Source organism: Triturus cristatus, chromosome 11 (assembly GCF_964204655.1).
Source record: "Triturus cristatus chromosome 11, aTriCri1.1, whole genome shotgun sequence".
Taxonomy (NCBI): domain Eukaryota; kingdom Metazoa; phylum Chordata; class Amphibia; order Caudata; family Salamandridae; genus Triturus; species Triturus cristatus.
This window is the reverse complement of record NC_140594.1, coordinates 928,063,779-928,082,639: the sequence shown is the minus strand read 5'-3', so window position 1 is coordinate 928,082,639 and position 18,861 is coordinate 928,063,779. Positions and strand designations below refer to the sequence as shown.

Here is an 18,861-nt window from a genome sequence, read left to right as displayed (position 1 = left end):
GGCGACCCACTACCAGAGCTTGCTATGCAGCCAAATGGAAGAGGTTCGTCATTTATTGCAATAATAATGACATTAACCCGCTAGATGCATCCATCCAAAACATTATTTGTTACCTATTACACCTATACCGATGCAATCTGGCGTACACCTCTATACGTGTCCATTTGACCGCAATATCAGCCTATCTGCAGACCAGGCAGCACCTCTCTCTATTCAGAGTGCCTGCCATCAAAGCATTCTTGGAAGGACTCCGAGTCATTCCTCCAAGCCACCCACCGGCTCTGATGTGGAACCTCAATTTGGTCCTCACACGCCTGATGGGTCCACCCTTTGAACCTCTACACTCATGCGAGATTCAATTCCTTACCTGGAAAGTAGCTTTCCTAGTAGCAATCACTTCTTTGAGGAGAGTTAGTGAACTCCAGGCACTAACCGTTCAAGAGCCATTTATACAGGTCCACGCCAACAGGGTCGTACTACGTACCAACCCCAAATTCATGCCAAAGGTGGTATCGCAGTTCCACATGAATCAAACCATTGAACTGCCCGTTTTCTTCCAAAACCCACAAACTGTCGCAGAAAGGGCACTCCACACACTAGATGTCAAAAGAGCCCTCATGTATTATATCGACAGGACCAAACCCTTTAGGAAAACACAACAACTTTTCGTTGCCTTTGCCCCACACCACAAAGGTAACGCTATCTCCAAAGCAGGAATAGCCAGATGGATCGTTAAATGTATCCAAATTTGCTATCAAAAGGCTAAACGTACTTTAACGATTCCCCCACGAGCCCACTCAACACGTAAGTTAGGGGCCTCAATGGCTTTCCTAGGAAACATTCCTTTGCATGACATATGTAGAGCAGCCACCTGGTCCACTTCACATACATTTACCAAACACTATTGTGTAGATGTGCAATCAAAACAGCAGGCAGCTGTAGGACAGGCTGTTCTCAAAACTCTTTTTCAGACCGCTGCAGCTGGCACTGGTAGCCGCCGCTAATAAGAGGGCACTGCTATATATTCTATGCATAGATATGAATTCAGCAGCCCACATGCCTCGAACTGAATATGCTACTTACCAGTATGCATCTGTTCTTGGCATGTAGGGCTGCTGACATTCATATCGCCCTCCCTCCTCCCCGGCGCCTGTAGCAGCTGCAGCTCTCAGAATTACTGTAAGCATGGTCATCACTTTCTGTATCTACTCCATCACTGCCACAATGGCGAAAAACAATCTGAGGATGGAGAGGATGCCCATGCGCACTGTAGTCCAGGGGAGGAGTCACCTATCCCAGGATACTTCGAAGACTCTTCCAGGACAACAACGTGCAAACATCCGGACCCAACACTAGGCGGCGATCTATGCACAGATATGAATGTCAGCAGCCCTACATGCCAAGAACAGATGCATACTGGTAAGTAGCATATTCAATATGTGTGTGTGTGTGTGTGTGTGTGTGTGTGTGTGTGTGTGTGTGTGTGTGTGTGTGTGTGTATATATATATATATATATATATATATATATATATATATTCACTGAAAAAAACATAGGTTTCAGGGGTGTTATAGTTAGCTGGACTTTTCACTTGTACAAAACCATTGAAATTCCCCCGTTCTAGTTAGTTCAGCTAACTATAACTCTCGCGCCTGCAATGCACTGCTGATGATGTCACATATTACATCACTCATGACATGGTCAGTGACATCACTCATGACATCACTGATGACATCTCAAATGACATCACTCATGACATCATCCTTGTGATAGAGTGGCAGACCTCCTCTCACCCCAATATAACCTTTGATACACACATTCAAAAATAGACTAAAATTTTCAAAACAATGGACATACCAATACCAGTTACAACAACCTCTTCAGTAATTCTAAGATCCACATACACATCCACTCATTCACCAACAGTCCTATACAGTCACTCATACATGTACTCACTCATCATATGTACTCATACACCTATACATCCTGTTACACAATGCCACTCATCCATAGTTACTCACACACATAGTCACTCATGCTAATAAAGAATCAAACATACATTTACTTGCATATACAGTTATACACACACCACCACACTTACTTCTACGGAAACTTACAAATACTTAGTCTTTTAAACAATCAGTTATAGAAACACATACTTATTCATACAGGAACTCTTTCAATCTCTCACTCTCACATATACTCACTTGTATACACCAATAGTCACATATACTAGTTTAAAACATGTAGTTACTCATAAAGACACTATTGAGACAGTCTATCACTCACTAACACACCCATGCACACACTCATCCACCCATACAGTCCTGCACACATGCTGTCTTCAACACATACAAACAGTGAGTCACTCATTCATGCACCTATGCACTACGTAATACCCCCCACCGAACCATGCAGACACTCAGACTGATACTCCAAAAACCAACTTATAACCTATATAGACACCCATGTAGCTACTCCCCAACCCATGCAGCCACTTATACACAAAGTGAGAGACTGATACAGATATTTACATATTTAAAAATTACTCACTAAGCCATGTATTCACTATGAAACACTTAATCAGTCAGTTACACAATCAATTTTTCAAAAACAAATCATCCATTTAGACACTTATATACCCATTTATTCTTCCATCGACCTTGAGATATACATATATAAAACATATGTAATATTCAGAAAAACACACATTCACTGGATGATGTAATCAGTGATGTCATTTGAGATGTCAGTGATGTCATGAGTGATGTCACTGACCATGTCATGAGTGATGTAATATGTGACGTCATCAGCAGTGCATTGCGGGCGCGCGAGTTATAGTTAGCTGAACTAACTATAACGGGGGAATTTTAATGGTTTTGTACAAGTGAAAAGTCCAGCTAACTATAACGCCCCTGAAACCTATGGTTTTTTCAGTGAATATATATATATATATATATATATATATATATATATATATATATATATATATATATATATATATATATATATATATATATATATATATATATATATATATATATATATATATTTTTCACTGGAAAAAACATAGGTTTCAGACATGTTATAGTTGGGAATTAGCATTTAAAAAAACCTTAGAAATTCACTGAAAAAAACATAGGTTTCAGGGCTTATGGTTAGCTGGACATTTCACTCGTACAAAACCATAGAAATTCCTCCGTTATAGTTAGTTGTACTCACTATAACTCACGCGCCCGCAATCCACTGCTGATGATGTCACATATTACATCATTCATGACCTGGTCAGTGACATCACTGACATCTCAAATGACATCACTGATGACATCATCCAGTGAATTATGGTTTGGTTTGTTAGTTAAATATGTATTATATAGCAATCTGCATTGAAGAATGAGTGGATATATAAATATCTGGATGGAGGATTTAGTAGCAGTGTGATTGACTGTTTACTTGACTAATTTATAGTGTCTCACTAAATATATTGCATAGTTACTAAACTGTGTGAATATCTGTATCACTTTGTCAGTTGTGTAAACTGCTGTACCAGTTGGTTACTAGCTATGTGAAAGTCTATATTAGTTATTGATTAGTTAACTGAGTATTTGTATGGGAGAGTGAATGTGTGTGTGGTTCGGTGGGAGGTGTGTGACTGCCGAAAGATGTGTGAATAGTTGATTCAGTAGGTATGAGGTATACATAACTCAGTGATTGTATGAGTGACTGTATGGATAACTATACTTGTAATAGTGATTTTATAACACACGAAGTATGAGTTACTATCTATATGAATAAATGAAGTGATGTTTGTATAAGTGTGTAGCTGAGTAAATGTAAGTATGAATCATTGTTTGCATAAATGAGTAGGATGACTGCATAAGTGAATAGGATGTGTGCTGGCGTGTAATGTCGATAAAGGTGTTTTAAGTATATTTGATAGTGTTCTATTAATCATTGACCGCATGTATGAGTGAATCTATAGGTAAGTGATTAGATGTGTGTGTGTAGATCTAGGAATCACTGAGTGGGTTTTTAGAAACTTGTATTGGTGTGTCAATGGATTCAAATATGTTACTCTGTATTTTACAGGAGTGATGAAAGGTTATACTAGTGTATGATGAGGTGTATCTGATTGTCACGTGGATGATGTCATCAGTGATGTCATTTGAGATGTCATCAGTGATGTCACTGACATGTCATGAATGAGGTAATATGTGACCTCATCAGCAGTGGATTGCGGGCGCGCGAGTTATAGTGAGTACAACTAACTATAACATAGGAATTTCAATAGTTTTGTACGAGTGTAATGTCCAGCTAACTATAACACCCTTAAAACCTATTGTTTTTTCAGTGAATTTCTAACGTTTTTTAAATGCTAATTCCTAACTATATCAGGCCTGAAACCTATGATTTTTTTCTGTGAATATAAATATAAATATATATATATGCGTCTGTGCATGCATATATATTTCTCCACAACGACCACTCGTTTCCATTAGTCCAGCCGCACCAACTCCATTAAGCAGCAAACAAACGCCAGGATTTTCCGTTCTCATCAAACATGAAAGGTTTATTCCAATTGCCAACACATGTGCCCCGACACAGGACGCCTACGCGTTTCGGCTTCCGCCTTCAACTGGGCAATCCTGCTCCCACTAGCAACGTGATTAAAAACAGTAAAAGGACATCACATTAATCACTCCTATTTCCTGTTGACCGCGTCTTTCAATTCCTATTGTTCATTAGCGACCGCCGTGTTGAATTTGCTAATAATAATAGTAGTAGTGGTAGAACTTCATGATTACTAAAACATATATACTATTTTCATAAGTCTGTTAATTTTAACATAGTTCATAAATCTATTTAAGACCTATTGTTGCTCATTCCTTTAAATCATCTCTGCTGGAGAAGTTATCACTTACCCAAAGCTAATTCCGTTCACATGTCAGAAAAAGTGAAAACATCCCCTTCAACTCCATATCGTGCATAGTATTCTCATCTTCAGTCACTCATAATAGAGAATGTACTCACTTATTTCATAAAGTGCACATGCTCATATCATTGTACAAAGTGCAAATGCATGAATAATTATATAAATATACATGCGAAAAACAAGTCGGCGTAACGCTGAACCATGACCGTATCTATGAAGATGTACATATATCGGCATGCGTTCCTATACATTTAAAATGTTTATATAAATGTATAAATAAGAGGCGCCAACCGAACCAAAATATCAATGGTGAAAATCCACTATCAGCATGTTACAGTTCCAATTTGCTTATATTGACATTGGCACCAATCCATAAAAAGTGTATTTGCTCAGCATATTCTTTGTGTATGCATCAATGTCCGACTTCTATTCCCTGTATTTTAAAATGCAAATGCTTGTAAGTAAATATAGACCCATTTTAACACCCCAATGGGGTAAGCACACTTAATAAATCCTATAAATACTCAAAGTGCCAGTGCTTTAATGTAAACATGACATAATCAATGTATATTTCAAGGTCTCTCAATCTAGGACAAATCATTGCATCTAGGGAGCAGGGAATGAGTGATTATATTCTATAAAGAAATTGAATCCTTTACAACACAGAGGAGATTCATGAACTGAATAGAGTAAAGGCAAGTCCCTTAATTCTTGGCATCTCATAAATACCACATCCGAATATTCCTCCACAGAGTGTCTCCCTTATTTTTTAAGATTATTATTATACCAGATGGGCTCATCTACCATCCCTAATATATCCTATCACTGGCGGAGAACAATAATGGCTGAATAAAGTGCAATTGCTTATTTAATATACATATATATGCACACACTCTGCCTTCATTTATCTGTTACAGTGTCCTTTAAAAATCCTTGTTTGCTAGTGGTCAATCCTTCCTATTGTCCCTTCTTTTTAGGTCTTGCCTGAGCCAGCGCGCATGCGCTGCTCTGCGAGGCTTTTAGTAAGGGCTTTAAACTCGGAACACACGCTCGTGCATGTGCTTTTTATTTTCCCCATCACCCGCTATTGGCCTTTGCATGCGTCTTTCTAAGAAAGACCGCACGCAATTGGCCAAAGGCGGGTGCATGTCCCGCCTTCTCTATCCCCTGGTCAAGGGAGCTCGGGAGCGAGCAGCGGCCCTGCACTGTGCCAGCTTCATTCCTGACATTCTTTGCAGTGCGCGCGCACCACTCGCGGGCTTGTTTTAATTGGCAGCGGCACGCAGTGTGCCATCTGTTTCGGGTCACGCCGCGCTTGTTCTTGGCGCTCTCACTCCGTGGGCAATACAAGCCAGATCGGGTGAGGTGGATTGGCAGTTTCCTATTTCTCACGAATTCGGTCATTAAAACAAGAGATGTCTGATTTCTACATGAAGCATGTACTGCCACGGAAACCCCACACCCAGAAATGGCTCAAGTCTGCTTCATGCGAGATTGCAGCGGTCATCTCCTTTCTCTATATAGTTTTATGTGACGTCACCCTGCACTGTCCTTCCTTAGAATTACACCACCGCCCTTACTTTCCTTGTGTGACTTCGCTTTGCACTTGTATGTCCCCCAGTGTGACAAGAGTGTTGACCGTACCCTCCTATTACATTGTTCTCCGTGTCTTTGTGTGACATCACTATTCATTTTTCTGCTGCCATTTCCCATCATGCAATTACTATCAGTCTCCTGTCATTTTTATGCAATTTTACATGTGTGTGATTAGGAAACTCACTTGTATCATAACTGTTAATACTCTCGCGGGATGCTGTCTTTTTGTTGTGGGTTTTTTTTTCTTCACCCCTGCAAGTTGCTTCACTTGATATCACACTAGGAGTTCTCGATCAATTTTGAGATCGATTTTCAAATGCCAGTTTCCACGTGTAGCATTACTTCCAAATTTCCCCTGATGTAACGCCCCTAAAGTCAGCTTCCTTGCCCGACTTCACTTCTTTTTTAGCTGGTAGTTGGTTTTCCATGACATAGACACTGCAAGTTACCGAACGTGTCATAACGCACAAATACTTCCAGCACCTTGTGTGACATAACTTCGGTCATATCAATCATGTGACATCACTGCTGTCATTTCCTTTATTTGCCATCACTGTAGCTCGACCATTGATGTGACAACATCACTGTTCCTTCCTGTGACACCAACACTCCACAAGAGTGTCTGTGTTTTTTTTGTTTTCTCCATCCCAGGCAGCTTCTACCATCAAAAGCCCTCTTCTCCACCTCATGTTCTGCGTGGCTACACCCAGCCCCCCTCCCCCCAAACTCTTCCTTTACACTCCCACCCTCCACGATTGACTTCTCCCTCTACCGGAGAGGTCTTCAAACTGGGAGGAGGGAGCACCCCCTCTGCCTTAAGTGCTCTGGGGGAGGAAGGGTCGTCATCCTCTGGCCAAGAGAGGCATCATGCTTTGTTTTATGTGTTGAAGACCTGAGCGGCAGTAAGCCACCTTGCAATGGGCCATTAATGACAACTTTTGTCATTTATGTTCTGACTGGAAGTATCCGTAAAAAGGTGCAACAAAACTTAACTGCATTGTTTAAATGTGTTAAGATCTATTTAAACATTGCCAATTTAGCAGAATAATTGTGGAAAAATTGAGGGGCCGAGGACTTTTTTTTTTTTTTTTTTTTTTTTTTTTTTTTTTTTTTACAAGGGTCCAACATAAAGAAGTTTGAAGACCTCTGCTCTGCATTGCTCCATTGCTACCCCCCACCCCTCCCATCACAGTCTTCGTGTCCCCATGTGATATTTTACTTTACATGCCAATGGTGGATTTTCCTGCACTGTATACTGTGGCCTTAATGGAAAGTTCAAAATTCCAACTGGGGATTAACTAATTGGACCATGTTTCAGGGGTCAAAGCACATACACTTGGGACTGGGCAGCAGTTCGCAAGTGGGCAAAGTTCAACAAGCATTGGCATAGCCAATAGTTCTCGCCTTTGGGACCTTATAAGTGTTTAGTTATCCAGCACAATATCCTTGGCGCAATAACATCAACTGTTGCATGGCTAAACACTTATAAGGTCCCAAAGGCAAGACCTATTTGGCTCTGCCAATGCTTGTTGTCTTTTGTTTCCTCCCTCATGGAGCATTGCCCTAGTATGGTATCCTTGCTTTTGGGGAACTATTTTACTACTTTGTTTCCTGCTCCTCCTGTCCCTCACCCCTCCCGCCACATGGCCCACATTCTTCCATCTACTACATGCCAGCCCGACCTACCCCTGTGTCGGTTTTAGTCCATAAAATTCACATTCATCCCACTGTTGTCTTCTCGTCTTTTCACGGGTCACAGAATTCTAATACCGATGCACTAAATTACAGGGCATGTAGTTCTTTTTTCCTTTAGAATGCTCGAAGTACACCAGTAGCATAGACAGCATGTCCCATCGTGCAAAGCGCTTTCTCACCGCATTGATGTCACCGCTATTCCACCTCTGCTGCCAACGTTTTCAATTAGCCCTGGAGCTGTTGTTGATTGCATGTTACTGGTGTAGGGAAGTCTTGTCAGCTGGTTGCTGCTGACATACGCCTCTGAAGCCTCAGTCTTTCCTAGCATGGCATGGCATTCTTCAGACCTGTTCCTGTCACAGAAAGTTGTAGGACAAATATGTGGATTCTTCCACGCGCATTCTGCTGGGATTATGCTCTTAAGCTTTCCTCTTGAAGAGAATCATCTTGGTCAGGAGGTGCTGACAAACCTTCCGCTTACACCTAAGCTGCAGATGCAGCGTTCTCTGCTTTCCTTCATTTCTCATTGCTTTTCAATCTGCACATCAGCCAATAATGGGAGACATTCAAAACATGTGTGAGATATACTTGCATTGATGAAAATCTAGTCAGCTGTCGACCAAACTGACTGGCGCCTTTTATTACTAAGTGAGCCTGTGAGATTGCAACCTGTGTGGAGGACATAGGAGCTCCAGCATAGCTCCTATGGCCATGTGCATGGTACTAAGCCTTCCAATAAAGCAGTTGCCGCTCTCACCACTGAGAGGCGCAGTTCTAAGGGTTGATAGAGTGCAAACCAATTGGCCAGGAGTACCAGAGTTGCTTGAAATATAACTAATATCATTACATGAACAAATTAGTATTATTGGAAAAATAGTTTGATTAAGCAAGAGAGCATACAAGCCTTCACTACGCCTTTCTGGAAGAAACCTGCTGCACAATGGCAGACATGGCATTTTTTATTGCTTGCTTTTCTGAATTGTGTGGCCTTTGCTCTTCTTTTTTAAATAAATGCATAAGTAATGCATTGTAGTGAGAGCCAGGGTGTTTAATTGTTGTGAAACATACGTTTTTTCTTTTGTTGCTTTATGTATTCCTCGAGTTGAGTGGTAGTGGCTGCATGTTTGGATTTAGCAAAAACTGTCATCCCACATTTGTTTTTAAACGGTTATTTTCCAACGATAGTAGATTATCGTAAGTGCCTCACAGGTTTTAGTGTTCAGTAGCATTATGTTACTTGACGTTTTAGAAGAGACCAAGAGGAAGTTTCCTTTGCTTGAACACCAAACTTGGTATTGTTCTCACTAAGCTTAGGAAGAGCTTGATTAAATCCTACGTTCAAAATACAATTTAAGATGCAATTCTTTTAAGGTGGCTGAGTTTAAAACCATTTAAGTCAGTTGGTAGAGTGAATGCAATATGTTTTTCATAGTGAGACGTTTAATTTTCCAGACAGTTTTCTACCGAAGTTGATTTCCGATGTTCAAGCTAAGTAAGCAGTTGATCTTCTTGGTTCATTTTCCGAGCGGTTGTCTTTGGTTTTACAGTCTTTGCATCCCTAATGTAAACATTGCTTTGCACTTATGTGGGTACACTTTGCACTTAGCCTCGGTTCTGCTCCAAAACTATGGACTGGAATGCGCTTTCTTTTAGATTAATTGTAAAACACTCAATTGCCATCACATACATCCACTCCAAAACAAATAACTAAAAGAATTTACATTACAACGCCAATAGCTCCAAGTTTAAAAAATGCAAGACCTGTTGCATTACAATTAGCTTCTTTTAATATATAGAAATATCTGAAAACTATGTGTCGTAATGCCATACGTTGTTAAAGCATATGCATTCTAAATAAAATGCATGGTTAAAAATGCATTGTAAAGGCATGCAAATTATTTTCCTGCATCATACAACCCTCTGACACCATCTGTTTAAAGGCAGGAGGTGCTATTCATATTCCTTCATAGGCTTGCAATAAAATCTTGATGACGGCAAAGAAGGTATTTACCTCCCCAGTACACTAGTTCAAGACTTTCGGCAGGTCTGCAAGATACTTGCGGCCTGGACATCTCCCCAGCGGTGGAATTTTATGCATCAGTGGGAAATCCCTTTACTGAGCAGTTACAGTTTATGTATGTCATAAAGAACTCCACTGATATAGATAACCATGCTCAGTTGACCAAAAGGTCTTCCTAAGCAGGTGACTGAAGAGTATTTGCCTTTTAATGCGGTTTCAGCAGACCAGTGGCTCAGACTTGAGACAAGCCACAGTGGAACCCTGGGTTTTTCTCATGGAGTATCAAAGGAAATAAAGGTCAGTACCCGCTGACTCTGTTTATTCATTTTCAGGTTGTACAGCAGAAAGTTTAGTCCTGCAGGTTTGCTCCGCAAATGAGATTGGATCAGTTGGGCAAGAGCAGTTTCACCTCTTTAAGCCTGTCACTTAGATCCTTAGATGAAATGTACCACCTTCCCAGGTACTCCTATGTGTTGTGGGAGATGGCTATCCTGGTAGGGCCTGTCCACCTGGAATAGATAAAGCTTTTATTGAGCTGAGTATGGACATTGCCAATCAATCTGTGGAGATGATGCTGGACACCGAATACTCTGTGTTGCTGTTGTGCCGTATAGGTTCAGCAGTGGTTTACGTCATCACTCTTGAATGATTGCCTTAGGTTTTTATTAGAGGATGCATAGTTAATTGCTTGACATACACTTCAGTGGCCTGCACCTTTTTAAGGCATGTGGTGGCCTCTTCACTAGAGAATGCGAAGCAGTGTAAGGCTGCAGTCCGGGCTTTAGGTCTTTCCTCTCCTGCAAAGAGCTCCCATAGATAATGCCAGAAGTTCAGAGCTGCAGCCATCAGTTTATCTGGTGACAGATGCAGTCTGAATTGCAGCAGCAACAGTTGTTTTAGTGCCCGATTGGGGCAGGGAATGTGGTAGAGGACAGAATCACCTTTGTTCGCTTCTTCCACCGTATCTATAAAGCCTAACTTCATGGTCCTGCTCCATGAGATTTCAGTAAGGGAAAAGCGGAGGTGGTGGATGGCTTTTCTTTCTCTCTGCAGAGGATAATGTCAGACCAGTGGGGATACTAGATAAGTAAGTTTATTCAATCAAATATGTGGATTATTCACAGGCTCATAAACCACAATCTTTTTTGTAAAATACAATATACAATGGAATATAAATAATCATGACATACAAAGTTATAAAAATGCTAAAAGATCAATAAAAACTTGTGATCAAATAACATTTGAAAAGAAAACTAAAATATTATTCAATGAGTCAATATGTTGTGTCCCAACTGGTACCTTCTTGTCAGATTCTATCATTTAGGCGACCTGCAGATGCACTCTGTAAATCAGATTTAATAAAATGTCTAGTATTTGCCATATCACAGTATCTGCTTTATACCTGAGGCATCAGGTCTAAGTTACTAACCATAAAGTAACTTAGAGGACAAACAAGGCTAAATACTGGTATAGTTGGGCAACTACATATTGACTCTTTGAATAATATTTTAGTTTTTTTTTTTTTAGATGTCATTTGATGGCCTATGTTGTCCTCTAATTTATTTACTATCAAATGACATTTAAAAAAAAAAAACTAAAATATTATTTATTGCCCAACTATACCAATATTTAGCCTATTTTGTCCTCTAATTTACTTTACGGTTAGTAACTTAGACTGATGCCCCAGGTATAAAGAAGATACCGTGATATGGCAAATACTAGACAATTTGTTAAATCTGATCTAAAGACTGAGTGCATTTGCAGGTTAGAATCCGACAAGAAGGTTTAAGCCACTTTTTCCTAATCTGTACATAGTAGGGACAAAAAAAATATAATGGCCCTTTTCCATATGCTTCTAATATTGTTTTGTGGTAAAGTTCTGTACCTAAATTGTAGGTAAAGTGCACGTGGAGGTTCAATTTCATCCATTATAGGCTCAAATACAAAAATACTTTTAAACTCTAAAAACCTTCCTGTTAGGGAGCCCTGTGCTACAGCACCTTAGCATGAGTCATGGATATAAGCCCAGAACTTTGCTTTTAAAATGGATACTGCATATTTTGTCAAGGATTTGGTGCTATCCGACATGGCCTTCAGTCCTAATCTCATTAGCCAATTCCTCACCTCTCTAACCCTCTTCACCCTTCCAGTTCCTTTATCTAGATGTTGTCCTTCCTCTACGGCCTCTTTTACTAGAATCTGTTTTGCTGGACCATACTCTGACCCAAAACAATAGAGATTTCAGTATTGCTATGTTTGGCACTTTCTTTAACTAAGAATTAACCAAACCGGAAGAAGTGGAGTGCTGTATTGCAGTTTTAGCAGGGGCCATATAAACTTGTTTTCTGCTAGCTCTATACTCTTTATCTGATCCAGACCCCACAGTTCTGCACATAAACTGCTGCTCCAAGACCTCTGGCTCGGTTTATTTCAAGGGTAGGACAAATGGGGCGGTACAATGATTGGTTTAGTTTTTTGGGCACTGCTGAATCAACATACTGTAATGCGATAGTATTATTTTCAATTTAGTCTGTCCAGCTCAGATTTCCATTCAGTCTGACACCTAGGTAGGTAGTCGAAAACCTTAACTTGTTCAAGCATGGTTGAGCCCAGCCTAATTTTCCCTCTAAAACTGTTATGTGGGTTAAAAGTAATGATTTTGATCTTTGAGCAATTTATCTCCAGACCAAAGTCATTGCAGGCTGTTGCAAACCTGTTCAGTATATTTTGGATACCCATAAGTGTTTTTGCATTCAGTAGTTTATCATCTGCGAACAGGAGTGAAGGAATGGGTCTGCCTGCAAGCTTTGAAGGGTCTCCGCGCAGTTGTACAGAGCTTTCATCAGCCCATTTATATATAAGGTAAAGAGGGTTGGGGCTAAAACACACAATTGTCATACTCCTTTGTGCACTCCTATCTTTCCAGTGAGTTTGCCCCCTCAATTCCATCGGACCTGGGCATAATTACCCTGGTGCCTATGCAAAATAAGTTGAAGCAGCCCTTTGGGCAGGCCAAGATCCCGGCGGGTGACCCATATTTTCGTGCGATAAATGGAGTCAAATGCTTGCTTAAGATATACAAACACTACATATAGGTGGCCCTTGCTAATGATTATTTCCTTCCAAGTGATCATTAGAAAACTGAATACCTGCTAGTAAATTTCCTAAAGTCAGCTTGTAGGTGAGACAGTATGTTATTATCCTCAATCCACATATTTAGGTGCGTTGGGATCAGTTTGCTGAAAACTTTCTGAGCCGTATCTATAAGGCTGATAGGTCTGTAATTGGAAAGGGTGCCATTATCCCCCTTCTTAAAAATGGGGATGATTTTGGCGCCCTTCCAAGTACTTTGGATATCCCCTCCTTTAATTATTTCATTAAAAATTAAATGAAGTACGGGACCCCATATGATAGGTTCTGAACGATAAGGATCCCCTGGTATCTTGTCTAAGTCTTGGGCTTTATCCTTTCCAAGGCTATTTATTGCCGTTATAGTTTCTTCTTAAGTGAAGAGGACTGCTTCTTCTGGAGCTAGCTCTACATTTAAGCTTTTGTCATTCCTTGAGGTATCGGAGACGCAGCAGACTATGATAAGCAGTGCAGGCGCCTTTTGGACGACCGGGTCAGCTACACCAGTCTTTTGAGGGATCCATCAATTGACCTCCGAACTGAAATTACGAATCTTGTGGAAGAGGCGGAGTCTATGGGTCATATCACCAAACATGAGGCAGACTTCCTCACTACTAGTAAGGGCACGATACCATACTTTTACACCCTTCCTAAAACACACAAAAACAGGCTACCCCCTCCGGGTAGACCCATTGTGTCAGGAATTGACTCCTTGTTGGAACCCTTATCACGCTACTGCGATTTTTTTTCTTAAAGCCCTTGATCCAGGCAACCAACACCTACCTGAAGGATACCAAAAACCGGCTGGCATTACTACAGGATATTGAGCTTCTAGATGAACCTTCGTTCTTGGTCACCATGGATATAGAAAGCCTCTATACATGTATACCACAGGATGATACCATTCAAGTGATAAAAACGACTCTAGAGGCTTCCACATGGGATTACGTCACCCCTATTGAGTTTGTGGTTTCATGTGCTTCTCTAGCACTCAAGAGGAATTTTTTCGAGTACCAAGGAGAACTGTATTTACAGTCGACGGGCACTTCAATGGGCAGCACCTTTGCCCCTAGTGTGGCCGGGCTGTATGTCCATGATTTTGAGTGCAAGCACATTCTATCAGACAGTAACCCTTTCGCTCCCTATGTATCTTTCTGGCGAAGATACATAGATGACATACTGATTATATGGCAAGGCACCGAGAATTCACTCTTGGAGTTTTTTGATTGGGTCAATACATGTGACCCCTACCTGAAGTTTACTTACACCTACGACAAAAACTAAATCGTCTTTCTGGATGTTTTCATTACCAAGACTGATAACCACCTTCAGACTAGGACACATCATAAACCCACGGCCAAGAATAACCTCCTACATTTCTCGAGCTACCACCCTCGCCCTTTACGGGAGAATCTCCCTTTTGGCCAATATCTACGGCTCAGGCGTAACTGTAGTGAGGTCCAGGAGTTTAAAATACAAGCTGATGACCTGACACAAAAACTGCAGAATCGTGGTTATCCGGACAAGATCCTCAGAAAAAGCTGCAAGAGAGCGAGGAATCAAAATAGGGAAGCCCTCTTAGAAGACAATCCATCAAGATCTATCACGACACCTCCACTGACGTGTGTAACTACTTACAACACAATTTCCAATGCTGTCACCAAATCTATCAAAAAACACTGGGCAATTCTGAAGAGTAATAACCATGATTGGGAGTTACCTTTGTTCTCTTACAAAAGGGCGAGAAGCATAAAAGACACGCTTGTGCACACACGTCCAAGAAAACCAGAAAAGAAAAATGACAGAACGATCCAAGACATATGGGGCTTACCACCAATTACGGGACATTTCCCATGTGGATCATGCAGTGTCTGCCACCTGACCTCCATGACAAAAGAACTGTCTCTGGAATCTGGGAAACAATGGGTACAAAGGTACCATACGAACTGCAATTCAACCAATGTGGTCTACTTAATCACATGCCCTTGTGGCCTTAGATATGTTGGAATGACATCACGCAAGATCAAACAACGGATCTGCGAGCATCGGAGTAATATTCGTTGCCGTAAGAACATATCCAAATTGACCGAGCACTATCTACTGTTTAATCATACTGTAAATGACCTCATCTGGACAATCATTGAGCAGCCTTATGTTGGTCAAAACAACCTACAGACGCTGTTCGAAAAAGAACAGCGTTGGATTTATCGCCTATCAACTCACCGCATAGGATTAAACGAGAATATCCCCTGGGGTACAGTGCTAAAACGCTAGCTGCGCAATGCCCTTGTGTCGTTTTTCTATTCTGAATAATTGATATCTGTGCATCCTTCCTTTGATGTAAAGTTGGTCTGGGTTTCACGATACCATTATCATCACAATAGGTTTTGCATTGTGCTTTCTGGCATACATACAGTGATGATCAACATCAGCTGAGCTTAGAAGTTGTTGAACCACTACATTCACACTTACTGGCTAACAGTATACCCAATGAGTTAACTATGAAGCCCCGAATTTGTATGAACACTTCCTAGCCTAGTGTATGCTTGGTTTTTGTTTGTGTAAAACCTTCGACCAATAAAGTTTATTCTAAGCCACTTTCCCACGCAGTCTAGTGGTGCTGAGATCTCCACCCACAACGTAACGCGTCACACGCACTGAGTTCAGCGTCACGTGATCGCGAAACAAACATTTCAACCCGGGAAAGCCGTTTCACGGCAATATCCGGGCCGAGGAGGACAGCGTTGGGTGTACTGCGGGAGTATGCGAACATAGAAGTAAGTTTATTTGAAGTACAAAGGGTGTTCTACATTCCTACTCCTTTCACTCGTATTCTTACTCTTTGACCCCTTTCACCGCAGATCCTATCAGCATACTGATCCCTCCCCTCCCGGACCCATGACGCCAAACAAGTCTTCTTTCCATGTAAGCTGCCTATTTTCCTTGCTAGCTGCGTCCGTCTTTGGATGCATATATACACATTTGAGCGCTGTGATACACTTATTGCAGCATTTTTCTAATGTGTGTATGGGTTATGGGTTACGAGTCACCAATCACCGGGAGTAATGATTCCTTAAACACATGTTTGTTACAATAGTTACAATTACATGTAATTGCCCTCACTGAAAGGGCTTTATGCATTATAATCACACTGTTTTGCATCTCTAGAAACTCTCCGTTAATTACGGAATGAGACTTCTCCACAGAGCAACTTGACTTATTGAATACGTTAGCTCAAAATTATGAGGAACAAAATATTTTTTTGACGCTTTTCATAATTGACACAAATATGTTGTCTAGCACAGATAGTTTCATGACAGCATTGAAAGTATTGAATGTACAGCACATTGTTCCTGTGTATCAATTTTCTTTTGTGTTTATCTTGTTTATTCACTCTACAGATTTCAGTGGCCTAGGAAATCCCAGGGAGTCCACTTTGGTAGAACCGTGAGTTTTACTATACACGTAGTTCCATAGGTTTGGGTGCGCCTTGGGTGCGCCTTAGCGAGTGCATACCGCCATGGAACTGTATTACGGTCCTGAAGAAAGCTTAGCGAATATGCGTGAATAAGCTGAAACATGTCGACCATTTTTTCATTTTGCTAAAATCGGATGGTTCTGGTTAACCTAACCAGCCAGCTAACATCCGTCACCCTTTTTTAATGGTTACGGGTTTCTCCACCATTAAAATTTGCTTTTGGTAAAAACCCGTTACCTTTTAACTTACCCACCACTTCCAACACACACATCCCTTTACTCTCCCCAAAAAAACCAGCTCCGCTGTAAATCAGGCGTCGCAGCACACCAAGGAGGCATTCGGCCTCCTTGGTGGGAACCCTATGATGAAGCATGTCACCACTAGGTTGGTGAGTGAGGGTTCTTTTTATTAAACGTAAACTCTTAAAGTGTGCCCCCCAAAAAAATCCTCTTTTGTTACCGTGTGTACTGCCCCTTTAGTCAAATGTCAGAACAATTTACTGTTTTTCTTTATTGATGCCTCTGCCAGAGTGCCCCAATGTAGTTCTTCCCAGTTTTTCTTAGCCTCTTTCTGTGCCTTCTTGTAAACTTTTCTTCTCTCCATTATCTGGGCACTGCTCCCACCCTTTACTGCTGCAACTAAGGCAAGCTTTGCCTGTTTGCAGTTCCCATTAAACCAGGGCATGTCCCTGTGACTCGGGGTCGTTCTTGCTGTTTGTCTTAAAAATTGGCTCTTAATTGCCTTAAGAAGATGTAAGAAAATAGACACAATGGTTAAATCGTCGCATCCCAGATTACTCAGGTTATCAAGAACAGACGCTACCTTAGCATATATATATATTGGCTAGGGAGTTCTTGTCTGAAGCTATATGATTCCATTTGATCCGTCATTTTTTTTTTGTTTTTTTTTGTGGTGACTATGGGGGAAAACATTCTGTCAGAGCTCTTCTGCATGAAGGGAATGTCTGCTAATTCCTGAACCATAGCCTAATGGTCACTGTCGTGCTGTAGTATAATGGCCATATCAATTACTTTGTGCCATAGATCTAGATCGACCATTATGTAGTCTATCCTACTTCTAGCATTCATCCTCTTGAATGTGTAGGTAGCTTCTATATCGTTATCTGTCTGCCCATTACAGGCACAAATTCCTTGAGTTAGGGTAAAAGCTAGAACTTGCTGCCTCACCTTTGTGCATCTCTTGAGCGGGGCACCTGCAATTTCTTAATACCCCTTGCTAGATCATCCTCTTGCACTAGGTCCTGGACAAACGTCACAGGCTCGCAAGTGGTATTAAAGTCTTCAGCTACAATTAAAGGTTTCACTCTGTCTGCATTATCTAGGAAGTTAGTCAGAAGTGCTATTGTGACGAATTCCTGATTCTTATTCGTAGCACGAATATCTATAGATAGATAGATAGATAGATAGATATTTATAGATAGATAGATATCTATAGATAGATAAATAGATATCTATAGATAGATAGATAGATAGATATCTATAGATAGATAGATATCTATAGATAGATATATCTTATAGCGAATTTCCCTTTAGTAGAATTTACTACAGTTAATGGCTTCAAGGTATTCTGTCCTTCTTGAAAATACCACATCCAGTCCCTGACGCCCTCACCCCACATACAAACATCTTGATGACTGACATCTCCCCCCTTGTAGCCAAGGCGGCAATAGATTTGGGGTCCCCCAGTCCACTCCTCCTCTTCCTCTATTCCGTAGGGAAATTCCGAACCTCTGATTTCTCAACAGCTACATGGAAAAGGACCGGCTCAGGATGGTCATTCCTCAGCATATTCTAGTAGCCCTCTGGTTGCAGGTCTGGTTCGTCATGTGGGATCTGTAGGTTGTGTGCTTAGCTGGGAAAGATAGTGAGAACTTACGCTTTTCAGATGGTTCTCCTTGACATTTAGATATTGATACAAATCGGCTAGCAAACCTACTCCTGAAAATTTGAAATCCATTCCACTGACTGGATGGCAGCCACCCATGCCCTGT

At 40.9% G+C, this 18,861-nt stretch overlaps 1 protein-coding gene across 2 annotated transcripts in view; it reads left to right on the top strand.

Annotated features, from left to right (window-relative positions):
• Nucleotides 1–18,861, top strand: part of SELENOT (selenoprotein T) — a 229,691-nt gene that overhangs the window by 161,308 nt on the left and 49,522 nt on the right. The gene's annotated exons all lie outside the window — the stretch shown is intronic.